We start from the raw sequence: 10825 nt of genomic DNA on the forward strand, positions 1-10825 counted from the left end.
AATGCCATTTTTGTGACATCTCAACACTGAGTCACAACAGTGGATGTGGATGAATGCCATTTTTATGACATCTTAACACTGAGTCACAACAGTGGAAGTGGATGCATGCCATTTTTGTGACATTTTCACATTGAGTCACAACAGTGGATGTGGATGAATGCCATTTTTGTTACATCTTAACACTGAGTCACAACAGTGGAATTGGATGAATGCCATTTTTGTGACATCTCAACACTGAGTTACGAGAATGGATGTGGATGAATGCCATTTTTGTTACATCTTAACACTGAGTTACAAGAGTGGAATTGGATGAATGCCATTTTTGTGACATCTCAACACTGAGTTACGAGAATGGATGTGGATGAATGCCATTTTTGTTACATCTTAACACTGAGTTACAAGAGTGGAATTGGATGAATACCATTTTTGTGACATCTCAACACTGAGTTACGAGAATGGATGTGGATGAATGCCATTTTTGTTACATCTTAACACTGAGTTACAAGAGTGGAATTGGATGAATGCCATTTTTGTGACATCTTAACACTGAGTTACAAGAGTGGAAGTGGATGAATGCCATTTTTGTGACATCTTAACACTGAGTCACAACAGTGGATGTGGATGAACGCCATTTTTGTGACATCTTAACACTCAGTCACATGCTTCAGCAAATCCCATTGATTATTTTGAGAATAGTCTTTCTAACTCCGCAGTTACGACATCCAAAATGGGAATGTACAACTGCTGATGACACCTGTTTTGTTGATGTTGGGTTACAGTTATGGGTGTTTCCTGTGCATGTGTTACCTCTTCTACATGCTCTTTGACCCAAAATAGTAATCTGATTTGAAAAAGGATGCAGCCAATCACTTCACTCTATGCAAATAGCGCGATACCTGTCGTGGCTGGGGGAATAAATCCATGCACTAGGCTTCCATTTCGCTTTGTTACTCATGTTTAAATACGGGATGTTTCTTATGCCTCAGTCGATGAAGTCGCCGGATGCATTGTGTTTTCAGGTTGTCCGTCCGGCTGTCCGTCCGTGATAGGTTTTCGTTACCGCAATAACTTGAGAACCGGATCTTACTCAAAGTTGGTGCAGGTATGTAAAATGAGGTAAAGATGAACTGATTAGATTTGAGTGATGAGGTCAAAGGCCAAAGGTCATATGAGGTAAAAATCCTGTTACCACGATAACTTGTGCACCTGTGATGGGATTCCGACCAAATTTGGTACACTTATGTACAATGATGTAAAGACGATTATATTTCGGGTCAAGAGGTCAAAGGTCAAAGTCCGTAATAGGTCTATAATTTGAGAAAGGCTTAAGTGATGTAATTTATACTTGGTACAGGTATGTATAATGATATAAAGATTAACTGCTTCGATTTTGGGGCCAAGAGGTGAAAGGTCAGAGGTCATGTCAGGTAAAAATGTGATAACATGTGAACAGCTGAAGGGATTTAAATTAAAACTGTACTTGGTACAGGTATGTATAAGATGCTCCTTGACGCCCCCCCCCCCCCTACCCCTCATAATTTCCATGTTTTAAACGTTTCCCAGTGTGTACCCTGGATAAGAATAGGTACACCGTATCCCTGCGTGTCGTAAGAGACGACTAAGAGGGTTGGCGTCAGGAAGAGCATCCGGCCATAAAAAAAAACATTACCTCAAAAAGGGAACCATGACAATTACAACTACATATGGGCAGGGTACAGCCCGAAGTGGAGATCGGTTTCTGAGGTTTGGGACATGGAATGTAGGGACATGGACAGGGAGATCAGGAGAAGTGGTGGAAGTATTGGTCAGAAGAAGAGTGGACATATGTTGTGTGCAAGAGACGAGATGGAAGGGAAATGGTGTGAGAATGGTGAAGGGTAGGCAGGGACAGAAATACAAGTTTGTGTGGCAAGGGTGCCTGGAGGGCGTGAATGGTGTTGGTGTCCTGTTTTCTGAGGAGTTTGTAGACAGTGTGGTGAGTGTGACTAGAGTGAGTGATAGGTTGATGATGGTGAAAATGATGATTGGAAAGCTCTTGGTGAACGTCATCTCGGGATATGCTCCGCAGGTTGGTCGGAGCGATGAAGAAAAGGCGAAGTTCTGGTGTGCGATAGAGAAGCTGATGGAAAACGTGAAAGATGAGGAAGTTGTTGTGGTAGGAGGAGACCTAAATGGACATGTGAGAAGGAGTATGGATGGTTTGGACGGAGTTCATGGGGGTTACGGATATGGTGTGAGAAATGGAGAAGGTGAAAGGATTTTGGAGTTTGCTGATGGAGCTGATTTGTTGATTTGTAATACTCAGTTCCAGAAAGAGGATAATAAGCTTGTTACATACACGTCAGGTGGGTCGACAACAACCGTTGACTACCTGATGGTGCGTAGGCGAGATAGGGGGCACCTCCGGGACACAAAGGTGATCCCGGGGGAGGAGGCTGTTTCACAGCACCACTTGGTTGTCTGCGACATAAGGGTGAAAGGTGCGAGGAGAGCTCGACGGATGAAGTACCAACCGAGAATGAAGGTGTGGAGGTTGAAAGAGGTGACAGTAAGGGAGGCATTAAAAGAGAGGCTGAGTAGGGTCGAGGATGATGTGGTTGAGCTTGAAAGTGGTTGGATGTCCATGAAAGCTAGTCTGTTGGGAGCCGTTGGTGAGGTATGTGGATGGACAAAAGGACCACCGAGGCACTCGGAAACATGGTGGTGGGATGATGAAGTTGGAAAGAGGATTGACGAGAAGAGGAAGAAGTTCAAGGAGTGGCAGAAGGCGAAGGGTACCGGAGCAGAAACAGCAGAGCATGAAAGTTATAAGGCAGCCAGGAAGGCTGCAAAGAAAGAGGTAGCAAAGGCACAGGAGGCATGTAGGAAAATGTTCGGAGAACGCTTGGATTCGGAAGAGGGTCAGAAAGCAGTATTCAGGATTGCAAAGCAGATCGCGAAAGAGAGGTGTGATGTGATGGGGGTGAGTTGCTTGAAGGATGAAGTGGGACAAATCGTTGTCGACCCAGATGGAATTAAAGGAAGATGGAAAAGATATATGGAAATGCTGTTGAATACAGAGAATGAATGGGATGGCAACATAGAGAGTAACCCAGTTTTAGGATCGGCAGAGAAGATAACTGAGAAGGAAGTTGAGGAAGCGATAAAAGCAATGAAGGGTAGAAAAGCAGGAGGACCGACGGGAGTTGTGGGAGATATGTTGAAGGCAGCAGGAAGTTGGGGTGTGAAGAGAATGACAGAGATCTGTAATCTGGTGGTGAAAGAAGGCCGCATTCCAGTGGATTGGGAACTGCGTACCCTCGTCCCTCTATACAAGGGGAAAGGTGACCCTCTGGAGTGTGGCTCGTACCGAGCGATAAGGTTATTGGAGCATGGAATGAAGGTATTGGAAAGGGTGTTGGAGAGGAGGTTAAGGAAGAAAGTCAAGATCGACGAAATGTAGTTTGGATTCATGCCAGGAAGAGGAACGACAGACGCGCTTTTCATTGTGAGGCAGTTGCAGGAGAAGTACATGGAGAAGAGGAAGAAGTTGTTTCTTGGGTTTGTTGATCTGGAGAAAGCATTCGATAGGGTTCCACACAAAGTATTGACATGGGCATTGAGGAAGTTAGGAGTGGAGGAATGGTTGATCAGAGTAGTGATGGCAATGTACAAAAGAGCGCGCAAAGTTGTAAGGACGAAGGACGGGAACAGTGGTGAGTTTGAGGTGAAGGTGGGAGTGCATCTGGGGTCGCTACTAAGTCCACTACTATTTGTAGCTGTGATGGAGGTGCTGGCTCAGAACGTAAAGGAGGGTTTACCGTGGGAGTTGTTGTATGCAGATGATCTGGTGTTGATTACGGAAAGTATGGATGGACTGAAGGAAAAGATGAACACGTGGAAGGAATGTATGGAGACAAAAGGTCTGAAGGTGAATATCGGAAAGACGAAGGTGATGGCAAGTGGTAAAGCCTGTGCTGAGGTGGAAAGAACTGGGAAGTGGCCCTGTGCTGTGTGTAGGAAGGGTGTCGGAGTGAACTCCATTCAATGTACAATGTGCGCTGAGTGGGTTCATCAAAAATGTAGTGGTCTGAGAGGGTCATTAACCAGTGTGGCAGCTACATTCAAGTGTAAGGTGTGCACAGAGGGAGCTGCAGATGGAGGAAATGTTGAGTTGGATCTTGGAGACGGCGTGAAGCTGGAAGGTGTGAAAACATTTTGTTACCTCGGAAACATGCTGAATGGAGAAGATGGATCAGACTCGGCAACGGTTGCTCGAGTGAGATGTGCATGGAAGAAGTTTCGGGAACTGAGTGGCGTGCTGATGGTGAGCGGAGTGTCGTTGAAGCTGAAGGGAAAGGTGTATGCTGCATGTGTGAGAAGTGTTATGATTTATGGGAGGGAGACATGGGTAATGAACGTAGAGCAGCAACGAAGGCTGGAAAGGGTGGAAATGCGAATGGTTTGACGGATGTGCTGAGTATCGTTGAGAGAGAGGAAGACGAAAGATGATGGGAATAGAGCCTGTGATTGATGCTGTGAAGAGGAACAGGTTGAGATGGTTTGGTCATGTGTTGAGGAAGGATGAAAGTGACTGGTTGAGAAGAGTGATGGAAATGAATGTAGAAGGAAGCACAGGACGGGGAAGACCGAGAAAGACTTGGCTAAAGATGGTGGAAGAAGAAATGCGGGCAAGGGGGTTAACAAGGAGAGATGCAGAAAATAGGGGAAAATGGAGAAGATTGTCATGGGGACCGCAAGGCTAACCCCCGCTCTAGCAGGGAAAATGGCCTTTAAAATGCATGTTGTTGTGTTGTTGTACAGGTATGTATAATGATGCAAACATGAACTGATTAAATTTTGGGGTCAAACGTCAGAGGTGGTGTCAGGTAAAAATGTGATAACTTGAGAACAGCTGAATGGATTTAAAGCAAACTTGGTACAAATATTATAATGATGTAATAATGTGCGCAGAGGCATGCATATTGGTCGACATCGTGACATCAAAGAGTGTCGTTCTAGTTTTATGTGACTTGTAAACTACTGAAAAACAAATAAAAGAGGGGGCATTGCCTCCCCCATGCCCCACCCAAAATACCACCCGTGACGAAAACCTATCACGGACGGACGGACGAACAGACATAACCAGACAGACGGACAGACAACCAGAAAACATGCCTCCGGCAACTTCGTCTGTAGATGCTCTAAAAGTATAAAGGAGAATGCTTATTACATAAGAAATCAGAAACAGATAATATAGATGAGAAAGTTGGCGTTCTCAGCGAGCCGATGGGGAAATTTAAAAGTGTTTTGCACCATGGGACAGATCGTGTCGGACTGCAGGTTGGGCTGTCAGGGGGAAAAAAACCCCTTTAGCTCCACAAGGATGGACGGAGTGTGACCAAATGTGGATAATATGATATTTGGTATGTTACAGCTCAAGTTCGTTCACGGCAATAACAACAACAACAAAAAACAAAACAAAAAAAAACGGTGTCTAAAGGGTTCTACCAGGGGTCAAAGTGGGTTCAGGTTTGATCCCCTCCCCACGCCCCCCCCCCCACCCCCGTGAGAAATAGGCAATTTATTCCTTTTGAAATTGTACACACAATGTCGATGAAACTTAACGACAACCTTCATCGCCCGTGATCTACCACAGTTTGTTCACGGCATTAAAAAAGGTACATGGGAGGTAGGAGGACGTTTGAGCCCCCAAAGTAGGCATTTCCTCTCTCCTCCAATACCACACATGCAATTTCGATGAAACTTCATCACAACCTTCCTCATCCGTCACGTATCAAAGTTTGTTCACGGAATAAAAAAATTCAGGGTTCATGGGGATCTATGGTGGCAGAGGGGAGGGATTGTCACACACACACACAGTCAGTCATGGCAGTTGTCTACCACCCTCCCAAACCACACCCATCATTCCTGTCTGACTTCTCTTACTTTCTGACCCAGCTCTGTTCCTTCTCCCCCTCAACCCTCCTCCTCGGTGATTTCAATATCCACATGGACTCCACTGACTCCACAATAACCGCTGACTTCATTGATATTCTTAATTGCTTTAACCTCACTCAACATGTCAACTTTCCCACCCATAACCGTGGTCACATTCTGGACCTTGTCTGTTCGATTGGATTAATTTTGCACCATCTCTCTGGCTCCGACCTCACCCTCTCTGACCACTTAGCCATCACTATGACCATCAACATCCCCACCCCAGCACCAAGGCATTATCGCACTATCAACTTCCGTAAGCTAAACGCTCTTTCACCTACCTCATTCTCATCCACCCTCTCTGAAAAAATGTCCACTTCTCCCTTCGTTGACCTCCACACCCCTTCTGACCTCACTGACTACTACAACCACACTCTCTCCTCCTGCCTCGACCAGCTTGCGCCTATAAAAACCAAAACAGTTTCCGTCACCCATTCTGCTCCCTGGTTTACCGGCGCCTGATGAAAACCGCCTGATGAAAACCCGTGCTCGCCAACTTGAAAGACTCCGCAATAAAACAGGTCTCACAATTCACTCCCAAGCCTACAAAGACCACCTGCAGCACTACAAAGATGCCCTCTCCCACGCCCGCTCCGCCTACTACTATCAAATAATCCACTCTGGCTCTGGAAACCCAAAAGCACTCTTCTCCACAATAAACAAACTCCTCAGCCCCCTGGCTACCACCACCCAGTCATTCACAGTCGACAACTGCATTTCTTTGCTTTCATTCTTCCAAAGCAAGATAGACAACATATACAGCAGCTTAACCACCACCGCACCTGCTCCCCCTCAAACCATCTGCCCCCCCTTATCCTGCCAACCCCTATCTCAGTTTTCCCCAGTCTCCCCTACTGACCTCTCTGAACTCCTCACAGGAATGAAAACTGCCACCCGCACTCTGGACCCCATCCCCTCCAGCTTTGTTAAGGCTTGCCTTCCTGCTCTCTCTCCACTTATCACTGCAACGATAAACTCCTCCCCGTCTACAGGCATCGTCCCACCATCCCTCAAAATCGCTGCTGTCACCCCCATTCTGAAAAAACATGGACTCAACCCTGACACCCCAAATAACTTCAGACCCATCTCCAACCTACCCTTTCTGTCAAAAGTTTTGGAACGTGCTGTAGCCACTCAACTCAAACATCACCTCTCTGCCAATAACCTGTATGAAACATTCCAATCCGGATTCCGCCTCAACCACAGTACGGAAACTGCACTCCTCAAAATCACCAACGACCTTCTCCTTTCCTCCGACGCCGGTAACCTCAACATTCTCATCCTCCTCGACCTCAGCGCCGCCTTTGACACCATCAATCACATCATCCTCCTTACCCGACTTGAAACCACCTTTAACATCACTGGCACTGCCCTTTCTTGGATCAAATCATACCTCTCTGACAGGCACCAGTTCATCTCTATCAATAACTGCAAATCCCCCACTGCTCCCCTCCCCCAAGGTGTCCCCCAAGGTTCAGTTCTCGGTCCCCTCCTCTTCATCCTGTACCTGTTTCCCCTTGGTCACTTAATCCGTCGTCATGGTCTCCAATTCCACTGCTTTGCCGATGACATCCAGCTTTTCATTTCCGCCAAGTCAATTTCCACCGTCACCCACTCTATCCTGACAAACTGCATCACTGAAATAAAATCCTGGCTTCAAATCAACTTCCTCAAACGAAACTGTGATAAATCCGAAATAATCATTATTGGACCAAAAACGCTCACCAAATCCACCCACAACTTGACCCTCAACATCGACGGTATCCCGGTATCCACCTCCCCTCACATCCGGAATCTTGGCATCATCTTTGACCAAACCCTCTCCTTCGACAAACACACTAAACAGATCACCAAGACAGCCTTCTTTCATCTGAAAAACATCGCCCGTCTCCGTCCATTCCTCTCCTCCACAGCTGCAGAAACCCTCATCCACGCCTTCATCACTTCCCGTCTGGACTACTGCAACAGCCTCCTCTATGGGTCACCCTCAAATATCGTCAATAAACTTCAATACATTCAGAACTCCGCTGCCCGTCTACTCACCCACTCCCGGGCCCGGGACCACATCACCCCCGTCCTTCACAAGCTCCACTGGCTCCCCATCTCCCAGAGAATCCAGTACAAAATCCTCCTCTTGACCTACAAAGCCCTCCATAACCTGGCCCCATCCTACCTGACTGACCTCCTCCCCAGACACACTTCCACCCGCACCCTCCGCTCTGCTGCTGCCAACCTCCTGTCCCCCCCCCCCCCCCATCCGGACCAAACTCAGATCCTGGGGGGACAGGGCCTTCTCCATCGCTGCTCTCACACTCTGGAACTCACTACCTCAAACCATCAGAGACTCCTCCTCACTCACCACATTCAAATGATCACTCAAGACCCACCTGTTCAACACCGCATTCAACCCCCGACCGTCTCTTCTCCTTCCTTTCCGTTTGGTTATTTAATTATGTATTTTTGTCTTTGTTTTACATACTATGTCAAAGCATCTTTGGGTTTCTTGAAAAGCGCTATACAAAATAAATGTATTATTATTATTATTATTATTATTATTGGTGTGTGCGTGTGCACCAATTTCAGTTGGTGTGCACGCTGTGTGTACCAATATCACGGCGCACACGTACACACCATCTGGATTTAGTTTAACGGTTCTCTACAACATCCAAATGGAATAAAAACTCATGTCAGAACACCTGTACACTCAAAGGCACAACAAGGTATTGTTACGGATTCATCACTTCCACCTTTGTTGTTATGATATACTTGTAGAATTTTTAGTTTCAGGTAATATTGTTAAGATTTCTGTGTGAAATGGAGATGACTTTAGTAGAAAGTAAAAAGAAATGTTGATGGAGGAAAAAGAAAAACCACGGCAAAGAAACCGGAAGAGGGGAGAGGAGGAAAATCGGCTGGGAAAAGTGACAGCCGTGAGTCGCATCGAGGCTGCAAGCAGACTTCCTCGATATGGGTCACGAACGAATTGAGGTTTCCCGTGAGAGGGATTGCTCACGACATTGTCCCATATTGCGATTGCAATTAAACCTGCGTCTCAGGTTTTGGTACCAAGCGTGGGCTATTGTTGGCGGGAAAGCAAGCGCCTCCATTACAGGCCGATCTGCCATTTTTCCTCGAGGAGGCCGTCCGCCTGGTGCATCATGTTTTGTCATTGAGATTCCCATATCGACATCATTGTGTGGATCGCCGATGGTTTCCATATCAGCTCAATTCCCATAATCGACCTCTCACCTCGTCTGCCGCCACGCCGATACCTGCATGTTGTTCTTGCCGTTCTGCACGACTTCGACCTTCGCCCAGCGTGGGGATTCGTGCACGGACTTTGGGATTGTTACATTCCACTCACGTTTGGTGTATCATGATTTTATTGCTTTGAGAGCATTGGGGAATGATGGTACCATCATATGTATTGTTCATTAGATGCAAATGATATTTTCATGGTACTTTCTTTAAGAGTGTTATTATTGTGTATGTGAGAGTTCTTAATACAATTACTTGTTTTGTTATTTCGCAATTGCATCGGTGTGGTTTTACCATGGTTTATTAGAACTCAAAATAACATCTTTCTGCCACATTTCCGCTCGAGACTCTGAGGGGCACCATAATCGGAGTTTGGGGAGGTAACACGTAACAGTATGTAGGATAATCCACTGGCACATCTGCAGAAATTTCAATATCCCAGTTCCACAAAACTCATGGAAACATGAAACAAAAGCAATAATTGAAAACAAGGACATAATGCTCACGTATGACCTGATGATCCCATCCAGCATGAACACAGAAAACAAAGCACTGTGACTGGCCATAGTACTCAGATACAAAAAAGAAAAGAAGACATTGTAAATTGGTGATTTTGGTCTAAATAATGCAGAAATCAAGAGAATGACCAAATATCAAGACCCCAAGAAGGAAGTGAAAAGATCCTGGGTGCTGAAGAACGCCAAACTTGTACCAGTGATAATTTAAGCAATGGGAATGATAAAAACAAGCGTTACGCCTAGGTCCCCCGTCGGGGAAGTGATGCGAGTTGACAAAGTGGAAGACGCAGAAAATATGCTATGGTATGATATTTCGCTCACAAGGTTCAGACATACATGGAGGCGGCCATCTTGGATTTTGACGTGGCGACCCAATTTTCAATAGCGTTCTTCCTTATGCCTAGATACACCCACAAACCAGATTAGAAGTTGGTACTTCGCTTATTTTTCCAAGATATTTCACTCACAAGGTTCAGACATATATGGCATCAGACATACATGGCGGCGGCCATCTTGGATTTTGACGTGGGTTGCACCCACACACCAAATTCGAATGCTGTCCTTCGCTTACGCGTGCACGTATGCACGGACGGACACACTGACGGAGGGGAAAACCAGTCCCCCTTTCGCTCCGCGGTGCGATGGGGGACAAAAATAATCTTTCTTACAGAACCATCCCAAGGAATATTATGAAAAACGAACTGCAATTGGAAGCTGGCCGAGGCTCAGTGACGAACCTCAAAACAGCCCTCAGAACAAAACTTTTGAAAACAATAACTTCACAAATTGATCCATGAATAATGATCCCTTACTGAAACGGAGGTGGATACTCGAGACCTGGGAGGACACCTTCTGAAACCCACATATGGACAGGACACACACACACACACACACACACACACACACACACACACACACACACACACACACACACACACACACACACCCTTACCCCCTGCCAAAGGGAGGGGCATTGAGGGTAAGGAAATGAAGACGCCAATTACCACAGTAGTAATTGTAATTTTTAGCTGTAGACATGACAATGCAAGTGATTCAGTGACATGTTTTAA

The sequence above is a fragment of the Myxine glutinosa genome, chromosome 3 (genome assembly GCF_964187855.1).
Source record: "Myxine glutinosa chromosome 3, kmMyxGlut1.1, whole genome shotgun sequence".
Taxonomy (NCBI): Eukaryota; Metazoa; Chordata; class Myxini; order Myxiniformes; family Myxinidae; genus Myxine; species Myxine glutinosa.